The 13,047-nt window shown below is 43.8% G+C and overlaps 1 protein-coding gene across 4 annotated transcripts in view; it reads left to right on the plus strand.

Annotated features, from left to right (window-relative positions):
• Positions 1-12,253: 12,253 nt before the first annotated feature.
• The window catches only part of B3gnt5 (UDP-GlcNAc:betaGal beta-1,3-N-acetylglucosaminyltransferase 5), a 17,046-nt gene continuing 16,252 nt past the window's right edge, over positions 12,254-13,047 (plus strand). For 2 of the 4 annotated variants that reach the window (XM_013033068.1, XM_013033071.1), the window contains exon 1: positions 12,254-12,534. The gene's annotated coding sequence lies outside the window, so the exon portion shown is untranslated. The other 2 variants (XM_013033069.1, XM_013033070.1) reach the window with 2 other exon arrangements.

Genomic DNA, 13,047 nt, shown 5'->3' on the forward strand with positions numbered 1-13,047 from the left:
AACACACCTAATTCCTCCTGACTCCTAACTGTTGTTATAACTCCTTCCTCATCATAACATTCTGTCATTTTGTCCATTACTAGTCTTCCTGAACTCATTGCTTCTTCTCCACTTCTTGTGCCACAACGCCTCTCCATCGGCATGTTAAGTTCTCTCACCTGAACACTCCTAACAGTGCATGCTTCACAGCTCACACTTGCCTCTGAGACCCCTTTTTCCACCAATTTATTTTTTTTAGTTGGTTGTGGGACTTGAATGCAAGACCTGGCCACTGTCCCTGAGCTCTTCTATTCAAGGTTAATGCTTTACCACTTTGAGCCACAGCACCACTTCTGGTTTTCTGGTAGTTAATAGGAGATAAGAGTCTCGTGGATTTTCCTGCCCTGGCTGGCTTCAAACAGCAATGCTCACATCTCAGTAACCAGGATTACAGGCACAAACCACCAGTGCCTAACTCTCCCCCCAATTTATTTTGAAGACCATCAAGGTATGCCCTTTCTAAAGCTCCTGTTCCATCATGTATCATTTGCTCTCTTCAAGAACTTTCAATTGCCCACAACTTCCCAAATTACTTCCAGGACTTGAAGACTCTTCATCAATGTGATGAGAATTTTCTCAGTAGGGCACAGGTGGCTCACACCTGTAATCCTAGCTACTTAGGATACAGAGATCTGAGTATCACAATTTGAAGCCAAGCTAGGCAGAAAAATCCCCAAGTCTCTTAACCCCAAAAACCAGCAAAAAGTCAGAAATGGATGTGTTGTAGAGCTCCAGCTTTGAGTGGAAAGCTAAGGAAGAGCATGAGGCCTAGAGTTTGAGGCTCTGAGTTCAAGCCCCAGTACCAACACATACACACACAAACACACACACACACACACACACACACACACACAAACCACTCTTCCCAAATTGCTTTCTGCTCTTTGTAAACCCAAGTACATCTGGTTTACACACTCAGAATGGGAGTAGAAACCACTGGTGGAACTGTAGTTTTCATAAGCACCTTGGATGGATCTACTACAGATGGTGCCCTCATTACTTCAGTGACACTGATCTGGTCAGCAATTTTTAGGTACCTGCTTCCCCTTTAGGTAGGAAGGCAAATGTTATCAACTTTTCTACTTCCTTTCAAGTTCTAAGCATCCTTGAAAACTAACAACTTTGAGTGAAACCTGAATCTTATGATTATTTCAAACCTACATCAATATATTCACTTATCAAAGGCTCCTTCCATGCACCATGGTTAGCATTTGGGATGGAGAAATGCATAATAACCCTGACCTTAGTAAAAGCCCAATGGAAGCAAGAAAATCAATGGATCCAGTGGGGTAACAGGTGTAAACTGGTGGCATCTAATCAAGCCAAAGCTGGGGAAGACATTGAAAGTTGGTTTTTTTTTTAATTGTGTTTTTTTTTTTTTTGCCGGTCGTGGGGCTTGAACTCTGGGCCTGGGCTCTGTCCCTCAGCTCTTCAGCTCAAGGCGAGCGCTCTACCACTTGAGCTACAGCGCCACTTCCGGTTTTCTGGTGGTTTATTAGAGATAGGACTCTCACAGTCTTTCCTGCCCGGGCTGGCTTTGAACCGCGATCCTCAGATCTCAGCCTCCTGAGTAGCTAGGATCACAGGCGTGAGCCACCAGCGCCCAGCACATTGAAAGTTTTGAACTGAGCAAACTTTAAACAATTTTGTATGTGTGTCAGAGTATATGTGTGTACGTATGTGTGTGTTTTTCAGAATTAAACCTAGGGCTTTTGACACAGTACTAGGCAGGCACTACTACCAATTGTATTACCAGCTCTAAGCAGATACATACATACATACATATAGGTGTACATGCATATATACATGTATGCAAAGATGTATATATGTATATGTGTGTGTATTTTGTGTGTGCCAGTGTTGGAACTTGAATTCAGGGCCCAGATGCTGTACCCGAGCTTTTTGGTTCATGGCTAGAGCTCTTCCACTTGACTCAGAGCTCCACTTTTGTTTTTTTTGCTGGTTAACTGAAGATAATAATTTCATGGAACTGTGACTCTTAGATCTCATCCTCTTGCATAGCTAGAATTAAGATGTGAGCCGCTGTGATCCTCAGATCTTCCCTTAGTATCTGGCTTCATTGTTTGCTTTTGTTTTCAAAGTAAATGAGGCTGTGTAAGAGAGGTAACAGTGTCTAGAGAATTAAGTACTGGTAAATTCTCTGGTGAGAATAGGCTAACTGCTTAACAGGTTCATAAAATGCTAATATATAACTTTAAAGACATTTTAGTTCATTCCTTTATGTTGTAGATGAAAAAGTAATACTAAACAAACAAACAAAAAAGAGAAAACCAGAACCATTTACTGATCTGAACTTTGTCAGAGCAAGGGTTTTTCCTAACACATTATAGTGTCTTTTTTGGTGCATAGTGTCTCTTAAGGGTGCATGTATAAAGTGTTTACTGCTTGCTAAAGAAGACCTGTGCAGTGTTAAAAATTCTAGGGATCGGCAAACCGGGCTTCGAATTCTATTTCTATTCCTAACATACAGGAGGGCCACTTCCTTCCATGGGCTCTCAGTTTCTTTATGTGTCAAGGACACCCTTCCTGGTGGACTCAAATCCTTCTCCAAAAATGTTACCATTTCTAATAAAATCTGTTAAATGATCTTTGGTCTAATGGCTCTTACTTCTCATTTCTCCCAAGAAATGAGGCAAAGGTCAGAAGACTTTCTTTTCATTTGCAACCTGATCAACTAATAAATAGTTAATGTGCAGCTAGAGTATTAACTGGGGCTACCAAGAAGCAGAGGAGTGGAGGAGGCTGTGGAGGTCTTGGAGGAGGTAAAATCTGACTATCCCTGGGAGAGGTACTAAGTTTGGGCAGGAAGACAGTATTGAGCTCTAGGAAGAGGGAGAAAGATACCACAGGGCTGGACTGGAGTCCATGGCAGGGGGTCCTTATCTGAAGTAGGCTGCCAGCACAGGGCTTGAATGCAGATCATGGAAAGTTGAGATAGACTCCCAGGACAAGAAGAACAGTCAGGTGACACAGGCTCAGTGCCTGCACCTGGGGGACGTATAGAAGATGAATTGGGCCCACACAAGCAGGACAGATAAATGTCCAGGAACATGTTCCGATAATCACAGAATAAGGCCCAAGGGCTCAGGCTTAGGGAAACATGTTCTTAGTTTTGCTTCTTGGTTTCTATGAGGTATCTGTGGTTACATAATGAATTCCCAGAACTGTTGTCGTAACAACAGGAGCCACAGTAGCCCTGCACAATGACCATCTTGAGGCCAAGCATATTTTATTTTGTTTTATTTTTGCCACCTCCAATAATAAAAGCTCAGATGAGTGGGAATACTTTCCTGGTCCTGGGAGGGGTTTGCTCTCCCTCTCTTTCTTCTTAGTTATTTTGTATCTATTTGTATATCTTCCCCCCTTAGTTTAACTGGTATAGTCTCATTAGTTTGATGATTATAAAGGAAATTAACTCAAGAAGAAGATGGGACGTAAAATATCACGAATGTTTATTTGGATGAATGTTGTTTGATATCACCTAATAAATAATGATAAAATATATTGATCCATATAGCATTTTTAAAAAGAGGGCTTGGATGCAAACACAATGCCTTTGCTCCTAATTCAAATAGTTCTTCCATGTGCATAATGTCTCAGAAATTATAGTTTTTTAAAGTTGTGCTCAGGTAGATATCCACTTAAACTGCATTAAGTATACAGGTTAGTAGTATTAAGTCCACCTAAAATATTGTGCTATCATCATAATCTCCATTTCCAGAACTTATTTATAATCCCAAAATGAAATTTAAAAAAATTTGCATGCTATATTAGGGCTAGAACTCAGGGCCTCATGTTCTTGTTTGACTTTTTTTTGCTCAAGGTTGGCATTTTACCACTTGAACCACAGCTCTACTCCTGGCTTTTTGCTAGTTAATTGGACATAAGATTCTCATAAACTTTTCAGCCCCAACTGGCTTTGAATCATGAGCCTCGTGATCATGAGTAGCTATATTACAGGCCTGAGCCACCAGCACTTAGCCCAAACTGAAATTCTGTACACATGATATACAACTTCCCCATTCTTCATCTCTCCCCAGCCCTTGGAAATATTCATTCTCCCTTTTGTCACTATGTAGTTACTATCCTGGGTAGCTCATTATAAATGGAACTATAGAGTATTTGTCTTTGGGTTTCTGGCTTATTTCATGTAGCATTTGTTTGCAAAGTATATTTATATGGTCACATGTATCAATATCTGCATGATGCTACATTTTATTTACTCATCTACCTGTCCATGGAGAAATAATTGCTCTGAGGAACCAGTGCTTTTTTGAGTCTGAGCTTTCATCTTTGGGTGTATACTAGAAGTGGGATTACTGGATCATTGTACAATTCTTTTCTTTTTCTTTGTGCTGGTCCAGGGGCTGTCCCTGTCCCTTAGCTTTTTCACTCAAGGATGGTGCTCTATCACTTAAGCCACAGCTCTACTTCCAGCTTTTAGGCAGCTAATTGGAGTTAAGAGTCTCACAGACTTTCTTGCCTGGTTTGGCTTCAAAAAGTGATCCTCAGATCTCAACCTTCTGAAAAGCTAGGATTATGGGCATAAGCACCAGCACCCAACTCTACTGTTAACTTTTTTGAAGAATGGCCATGCCGTCTTACATAGTAGCTTTACCATTTACATTACCACCAACAGCATATAGGAGTTCCAGTTTCTTCACAACTTTTTCAATGCTTCTTTTCTATTGCTTTTTTTTGTTTGTTTGTTTTGGTTAATGCAATAGTTGGCCTAATCTATATGAAGTAAGGCTTTATAAAAAGTATGTGTTAAGTTACTTGAGCTGTTAAATCTCTGATAAGGAACTCCTCCTGGGTAGCTGAACTGTCCTGTTCATCTTTGTCCATAGGGCCTTAGAAGCAGGCACGTTTTCAATAAATTATAACCAAATAGATGTTAGATTTATGGAACTGACACCAATTCTTTGAAGAAGAGTAGGAAGGACTTGCTATTTGCATTTCACAGAAGAGGAAATTGGAACTCAGAGCATTATCTGAGCTGACTAAGAACAAGTTGTGGTCAAGGACTGCTAAAAAAGTCAGATCCAGGCATCTAGCGCCAAAGCTTAGTGACAGGACTAGATATGCCAAGGAAGGGTGACAGTCATTGAAACAGTGTCATCTTTCCTATCTCTCCAAAGCTTTATAAGACACAAGCAAGGCCTGTAAAGCAGGTACCCAAGTGAGCAGGTTGGCTCAGATATTCATCTAGAGAATGACAGCTCAAACCTGCAACCTGAAAATATCAGATATCGTATGGAAGATTGCTAGTATAAGGAGACTCATGATTTGTAGCTAGGAATACTATTATTAATTTGGGGAGATAAGAGGAAGAGGTAGAACTGGAAATAATGCCTTGCAACCCATATTATCTTCAGAAAAGAAATAATGAAGCAACTACTAAGCTTCTATCTCATGAAAATGGGAAATTTATTGCAAAATGGAAACTCTTAGCAGGACACATACTTATGAAACTGTTACAGAGTTGAAATATACTGAGTAGAGACAGGCTACTACCTTTGCCTTATGTTTTGGGCAGTTAGTTCCTCATCAGAATCGATGCCATTACTTTATTCAGTCCTCTTTTGTGAAGAGATTACTGAAACTTCTCTCTCTTTGTGGGATTTCTTACCTTTAAATTTACGAGATTAGGTGTTAATCTCAGGCTTGCTTTAGGCTAACCAAGACTTGCTTGCAAAACATACATGAAGCACATATTGTTTTAGATTGGACTTTAGCATTGGCTCCTGGAGTGTTCTTGTAAGATAATCCATAGTTGGGTGCTGACAACTCACATCTGTGATCTTAATTGCTTAAGAGACTGAGATATCTCCAAGAAACTCTTATTTCCTATTAACCAGCAAAAAAAGTCAGAAGAGGTATGGCTACTTCTAAATCTTAACTAGATATTCTATTTATGGCAAATAACACTCAATACACACCAAAGGTAGAATTGTTTTTCCTGGTGCTTTGAGGGACTCAAACTGCTTTTTTGCTTATGGCTGGTGCTCTACTACTTGAGTCATACTTGAAGCCCAGAATGTTTCTGGTTAACTAGAGATACAGTCTAATGGACTTTTCTGTCCTAGCTGGCTTCTAATCAAGATCCTCCCTAGCCATAAAAGAAATGCAAATCAAAACAACATTGAGATATCACCTCACCCCAGTTAGAATGGCAAAAATCAAGAACTCTAACAACAACAGATGCTGGAGGGGATGTGGACAGAAAGGAACCTTACTTCATTGTTGGTGGGAATGTAAACTTGTTCAACCACTTTGGAAAGTAGTATGGAGGTTCCTCAAAAGACTTTACATAGAACTCCCCTATGACCCAGCAATCCCACTTTTGGGCATTTACCCAAATGTTTACAAACAAGACCACACTAAAGCTACCAGCACAACAATGTTTATTGTAGCATTATTTACCATAGCTAAGATATGGAACCAACCCAGATGCCCCTCAGTAGATGAATGGATCAAGAAAATGTGGTATATATACACAATGGAATTCTATGCCTCCATCAGAAAGAATGACATTGCCACATTTGTTAGGAAATGAAAAAACTTGGAAAAAATTATATTAAGTGAAGTAAGCCAGGCCCAAAGAAACATAGGTCCCATGGTTTCCCTTATATGCAATATCTAGTATATGTATGAGTCAAGCGGAAAAGGTCAGATAATGTGATGTCAGGAAAATGAACCCTTAGATATGTATTTTAATGTTTTTTTCTTTCATGCATGTGTTTCTAATGCATTTAGAAGATTATCTCTTTGTTGCTTTGTATGTCCCTCCCCCACAGTATAACCCCTGCTCTCACTATATTTGATGTCAGTATAACTTGTGGAGGAGATGGGGAAAAACCAGTTGTTTAAGGATACAGGTGGACCTGTTGCAACAATGAGAAGTACGAGTTGTCATGTCCAAAACGAGCTTTACAACGTCGGTGTGGGGGGGGGGAAGGAGAAGGATTGGGATTGGGGGGGAGGGGAGAGGCTGGGAAGGGATGTGAAGGGTAAACAAAGGAGGAGGATTCAATGCTTGGTAAGAAATGTACGCATTATCCTGCCCATGCAATTGTAACCCCTCTGTACAGTATGTTCACAAATAAAACAAAATTAAATTAAAAAAAAAAGATCCTCCAGGTCTCAACCTCCTGAGGGACTAGATTATAGGCATTAGCCACCAGCACCCTGGTACTCCAAGGCAGATTTTTAAATTGCCTTTTGGTATTGGGTGGTTTGAGTGGGACTTGGACCACAGACACTCCATAAAGCAGGAAGGAGCACTTAGTAAAGAATAACAATTAAGTAAAGAGAGGTTAGGGTTGTCACTCAGGGTAGGGTAGAGTATGTGTATAGGCTCTGAGTTTGAATCCCAGCACCTTAAAGGAGGGGGAAATAGACAATTATGTTTCAGTTGTCCCTTCATTATCAGCTCAACTAAACTTAGGTGCAGAATTCCCAACACAAGCTAGGCATGGTGGCACAATGCCTATAACCCAAATACACAGAAGGCAGAGATAGAAGGATCACCCACCTAGGCCAGATCAAACAAAGTTAATCCAAGACCCTATCTGAAAAACAAACTAAAAAAAAAAAAAAAAAGCAAAAGGGCTGGGAGTATGTCTTAAGTGGTAGAGGTAAAAAATTCAACCCCCTTTTCTGCTTAAGGAAAAAAAAAAATTCCTAACACAGAGACGATCAAATACCTGGTTCTTGGTGCATGCACTTCCAGGGGCTAAAAGTTTCTTTCTTTCCTCTGTCCCACTCCATTACAGGACCCAACTGTTTTTGTTCAGTTTATAGAGTATAGTTGAGGCGCGGCTGAGTGTGTCACTTGTCTCTGAAGGTATAAATGCTAATCAGATGGCATTCAAGATGGTCTGTCACTCATCACTCAGGATGCATGCGCCCTGCCGAGTAAGACAAAGGTGACAACAATGTCCTGCACAGGACTCTGTGGAGGGAGGAGGGGAGATGAAGTGTTTTGCCTGTGGGAAAGGGAGAACTGTCCAGAGACTTCACTGTCACTGCCACAAGGGTTGCCTGAGTGTCTTTAGCAGCATTTGGGGGGGGGAATTAAGGGGGACTCTCCAACATTGCTCCACTGGCTGCGGCCTGCCCTATCCACCTGCTGCACCAAAGAAGTTCTTAGCAAGCAGAGGCCCCTGCTTCCAAACAATCCAGTCTCTGTGGGGCTCTACTGAGTACTGACGGCCCCGGAGAGATGCCCTTGCCAGGCGCTGGTGGTTCATGACAGTAATTTTAGCTACTCAGGAGGCTGAGATCTGAGAAATGCAGTGAAGCCTGCCCAGGCAGGAAATGAGACTCTTTTTTCCAATTAAAACACCCCAAAGCCAGAAGTGGAGCTGTGGCTCATATGGTAGAGTGTTAGCCTTGAGCATAAAAGCTCAGGGTCAACACCTAGGCCCTGAGTTCAAGCCTCAGGACTGGCACAAAAAGAGAAAAAGAGATGTCCTTGTGAAGTGGCAGGAAGGAGAGGATCAGTCTCAGTGGAGGTGAGGGGGGGGGGCGGCGAGGCACCCAGAATAGAGAAGAGACTGGAACAAAACAAGTTCTTAGATTGGCTTGTGGTGAGGGCCTCTGAGTGTACAGTTCCTGTTACCTTCTAGCCTGGATGTGCCTAGTATAGTTTCATTGAAATGCCAAGGTCCTAGAATCCAGAAAGATCAAGATCTGCCAAACCGCAGAAGCAATGGTGAGAGCTGAAGGAGAGGGGCCAGCACACTGAGTGTCAGCTTCAGGGTCTGGTGGCAGCAGAGAGAAGTACACTGAGCCATTGTGCTATGGAAGGGGTTTCTTGAAAGAAAGGTTGAATGTCTGGTGAAGGGACGAGCTCTTAGCTAAAGTTCAGTCCAGCCCTTGGTACAGTGTGTGGCCATTCTGTGCAAGCAAGGCATTGTGGTGGTTCTTCATGGGAGCTAGAGATGAACAGGATATGGTCTCCACTTCAAGAGTCTGAAGCTTCTTGAACTAGTCAGAAGAACAGAACCACAGATCATCTATAGTATAGATCCTATCTATACTATACAAAATGCTACAGGATGTTACTGACACATACTAATGAGCTCATTAGAGAGAAGAAAGAGGATTCTGGCCTCTGAGGCTTTCACATCCTATTTAGTGTCGGTGTGCCTAGCACCTGTTGCAGTATTCCAGTTTAGAGCTGTTATCTGAAGACTGATGTGATCCCTTAAGTGCGCTTCACAGTGCAAAGCTCAGAATCTGGGCTAGAAAGGCATATTGAGCTGAGAGGCAATGGTGGGGGGGGGTCACAAGGAGCAAGTATGGGTGCCAAGACCAAGCAGGGTGGGGGAGAAGGGTGATAGAAGAGGAAGCATGACAGTCTCCCGTGGCTCATGCTTGTAATCCTAGCTACTAAGGAGGTTGAGATCTGAAGATCATGGTTTGGAGCCAGCATGGGCAGGAAAGTCTGTGAGAGTCATCTCCAGTTAACCAAAAAAAGCAGCAAGTGGAGCTGTGGCTCAAGTGATAGAGCACCAGCCGTAGCGAAACAGCTAAGGGATAGGGCCCAGGCTCTGAATTCAAGCCCCAGTTCCAGCAAAGAGAAAAGGAGGTAGCCAGGGAGAGGGGACTTCACTTCAGGGGTGATGTTGCATCAACTTTGAATGGAATTCTGGAGATAATGATTCACAGCTGAACCTATCATAGTAATGGTGTCAGGAGCCAGCATGGAGCCATCTGTGCCTTCTCTGCAGGATAGAGGGGCTTTCTGCAGCAAGATGTAGGCATGAGGATGTAGACATGTTAGGATGCCCAGTCACTGTGGCAGCACTGCACCTGTCATTGTGGTTGTACTGAGTCCTTACCACTCAGGCAGGTAATACTGTGGGGTGTAAAAGAAGGCTGGTAACTTGCAAAGGTCCTGTGTAGAAAGCTTTCAGGATCCCCCCTCAACTGTCTCTATCAGGCCAGTCCTCGTAGGAACACTGGCTATTTTCAGAATCCGGAGCCTGTGGTATCTGAAGTCATAGGGCAGGGTCTCTATTTAGGGCCTGATCTGACAATCCATGCAGAGCAAATGAAACTGAACAAGTGAGCCTGACAATAGGTTGACAACTGAATAGCTGTGTTAGATGCCAGTTACTATGCCTACTCCTCCCTCCCAGAGTTCAATAATAGTGGCCTCTTCTTCGTTGAGCCATCGCATAGGATATCTTGAACTCAAGATTTAGTGCTCTTTGCCACAACTGAAACTGCACACTCCACTCCACAGCCCGATGATCTGGTCCCCACCCCTGATTTGCTCTCCTGCTCTGCCTTATTGGCCTTTAGCACAGAAATACCAGCTCTTTTCACTTTTCAATGTACCATCTTCATGTTCCTTTTCTTTTTCTAGCACTTTCTGTCGTTCTTTAGTCCTCTGCAAAGCATGTTCCTAGCAGTGGGATTCCAAAGTCATTTATAAGTGGAATCCCCAGGCTGTCTGCTCACAAGCAGCAAGTGTGGAAAGGTGAAGGCATTTGCCCTGCTGCCTTCTTCATGCTGACCAAGTCAGCACCATCGCTGTCATTTACTTTCATTTCCTGCTCACCAAGCTTCAGGCACTGTAATAAGTTATCTCTGAGGTGTGGGAGGGAGCTAGTCTATTGTAGGAACCCTTCCCAGATGGGCAAAAAGACTTCCTTCTTTGTTTCCTTGTGTTGTGAGTATGCACAGGTATCAAGCCCCATATACATATGAGGGCCTCAGAGCAGGCCTCCTGGGCCACTTTCCTTCCTCAACTTGCGTTTTCTAGTCTCTACCTCCAGAAACCCCTATTTTCTCATCCATCTGGTGACTTGCTTGTGAAATCATTTATCTGTTATTTTTCTCTGTACATAGCTTGTATATGTACCAATCTGTATCAATTTGGGGTTCATTTATACAGTTTCATATATTCCTGCACGAGGAACTTACAAATGCTGACACTGAATCTAGGGTTTTGTTTTCTTTTTAAAGGTAGATACTGGGGCTTGAACTCAGGGTCTTGGACTCTCACTTGGCTTTTTGCCACTCAAGGCTGATGCTCTACCATTTGAGCTAAACCTTTACTTCTGACTTCTTGTTAGTTAACTGGAGACAAGAGTCTCATGGACTTGTCTGCCTGGGCTGGCTTTGAATCTCAATCATCAGATTACAGCCTCCTGAACGGCTAGGATTACAGGCACGAGGCCTTGGAGCCCAGTTCTTAATGTTTGGAAAGGAACAAAATTCATAATTGACGCTATAGGGATCAAATATACATATGCTAGCAGGGAAGAAATTAATATAGGATTACAGTCAGAATTTTAGCAAGGAAGGGATATAATTAGTTCTGTATTGAGAGTGAGTTGGTTTATTCATGGGTCACTGTCACAGACTCACTTAGAAGTCACATTTCTGCCCATGGTTAATGTGCTTATACATTACAGACCCTGAAGTAATAACAGCCAAGCCATGCCATTTGTAATAAATGACAAGACTTTCATAATTAAAAATATACTGAAGAACTTTTAAGAAGCAATTACTAAATGTCCAGGAAGTCTAGTTTGAAATAACAAATACCAGCCAGGCATATGGTACATGCCTATAATCGCAGGATGTTGGGAGGCTGTGGAAGGAGAATTATGAGACCAGCTGGGGATACATAACTAGATGCTGTCCAATAAATAAATATTGAAATAAGAAGAAATATAAATTCTGTGTTAGCAACTACTTCGAATCATCATTGTTCCTTTTATAAGAAACCCAAAGCTTTTCTTTTAGTGAAGTAGTTGATGAAATTCTTTGTTTTTCCTCTCCTGTTCAGCAATATATGTGATTATAAAAACAGACCCAAAGTGCCTTCTGTTGAATGGTAATGTTTTGTTGAGTAAGGAGAGGCCTAGAACAAACTTCTAGCAATGAGCCACCAAATGCATAAAGGATTTATTTAGTAGATCCTTCCTCCCGGAGATGTCTACGGTCTTCTGATAATGTCTAGTTCCATGCATGGGGAAGACAGCTGAAAGAGGACATTCATGCGGCTTCTGGCTCACATCTGGTCCTCTGAGTCAACCAGTCCAAGTACCTGAAGACGCGCGCCGGGTGGGTGTCACTTCCGGGAGTCTCATCCACAGACAGAACACGTGGGGCGGGGCTCTTCACCTTCACAAACACGGCCTGGTGGTGGCAACTGGACAGGCGGGGCCGAGCGAGGCTTCGGCTCTGACGCCTGGAGGTGCAGGCGGCGCGCGGCCAGGGGAGCTCCGGCGGCCGCGGCGTCCCCGCCCCGGCCTCAGCCCCTGATTGGGTGCTCCACCCGGCTCCAGCCAGCTCCTGGCTGGGACAAGGGCCAAGCTCAGCGCTGGCTCCCCGGGTCTTCGCAGGAGATTTAAAGCCCGAAAGTTGTGTTTGGAGACAGTTAACTTTTCGCTCCGCCGTGCGGAGAAAAGCCGGTCTCCGTCTCGGACGGAGAGCTGGGGTGCGCAGGTGAGTTTTGCTTTTAAAGCCTTGGTTGCAGCTATCCGGAGTATGGTGGGCAAGCCACCGGGGGTGATGGCTGGGGGTGGGGGGAAGGGGTGTATTGCACGCGCGCGCGCACACACACACACACACACACACACACTCTCACACAGTGCTGCCACAGTTGCACGCAAACCGGGTTTCCTTCCTTTGTTATTCGGACCCCCAGAAGCTCACAGCCGACACGAGACCCCGACTTAACCCACAGCGATCGCAGAACTGCAACTCAGTTAAAACTTAGAACCCGCGAGTGAGTAACCGCTGCTGAACCCAACAAATGCGTCTGGCGTGCAACAAATGCTCCGAGCGGAGGAACCGCGCCGAGGCCACTAGTTTCGGACAGGCGCTGTTGGCCCAACACCCAGCCCAGCCCCGGACCGCCTCCAAGCGTGGCCCGGGGCCCCTCGGTGGGTCGCCCGTAGCGCCCGGCTGTTGCTCGCGGGGCGGGGTGCGTCCGCGGACGGTCTTTCTTTGTGCGGC

This window comes from Dipodomys ordii, unplaced genomic scaffold (genome assembly GCF_000151885.1).
Source record: "Dipodomys ordii isolate 6190 unplaced genomic scaffold, Dord_2.0 Scaffold162, whole genome shotgun sequence".
Taxonomy (NCBI): Eukaryota; Metazoa; Chordata; class Mammalia; order Rodentia; family Heteromyidae; genus Dipodomys; species Dipodomys ordii.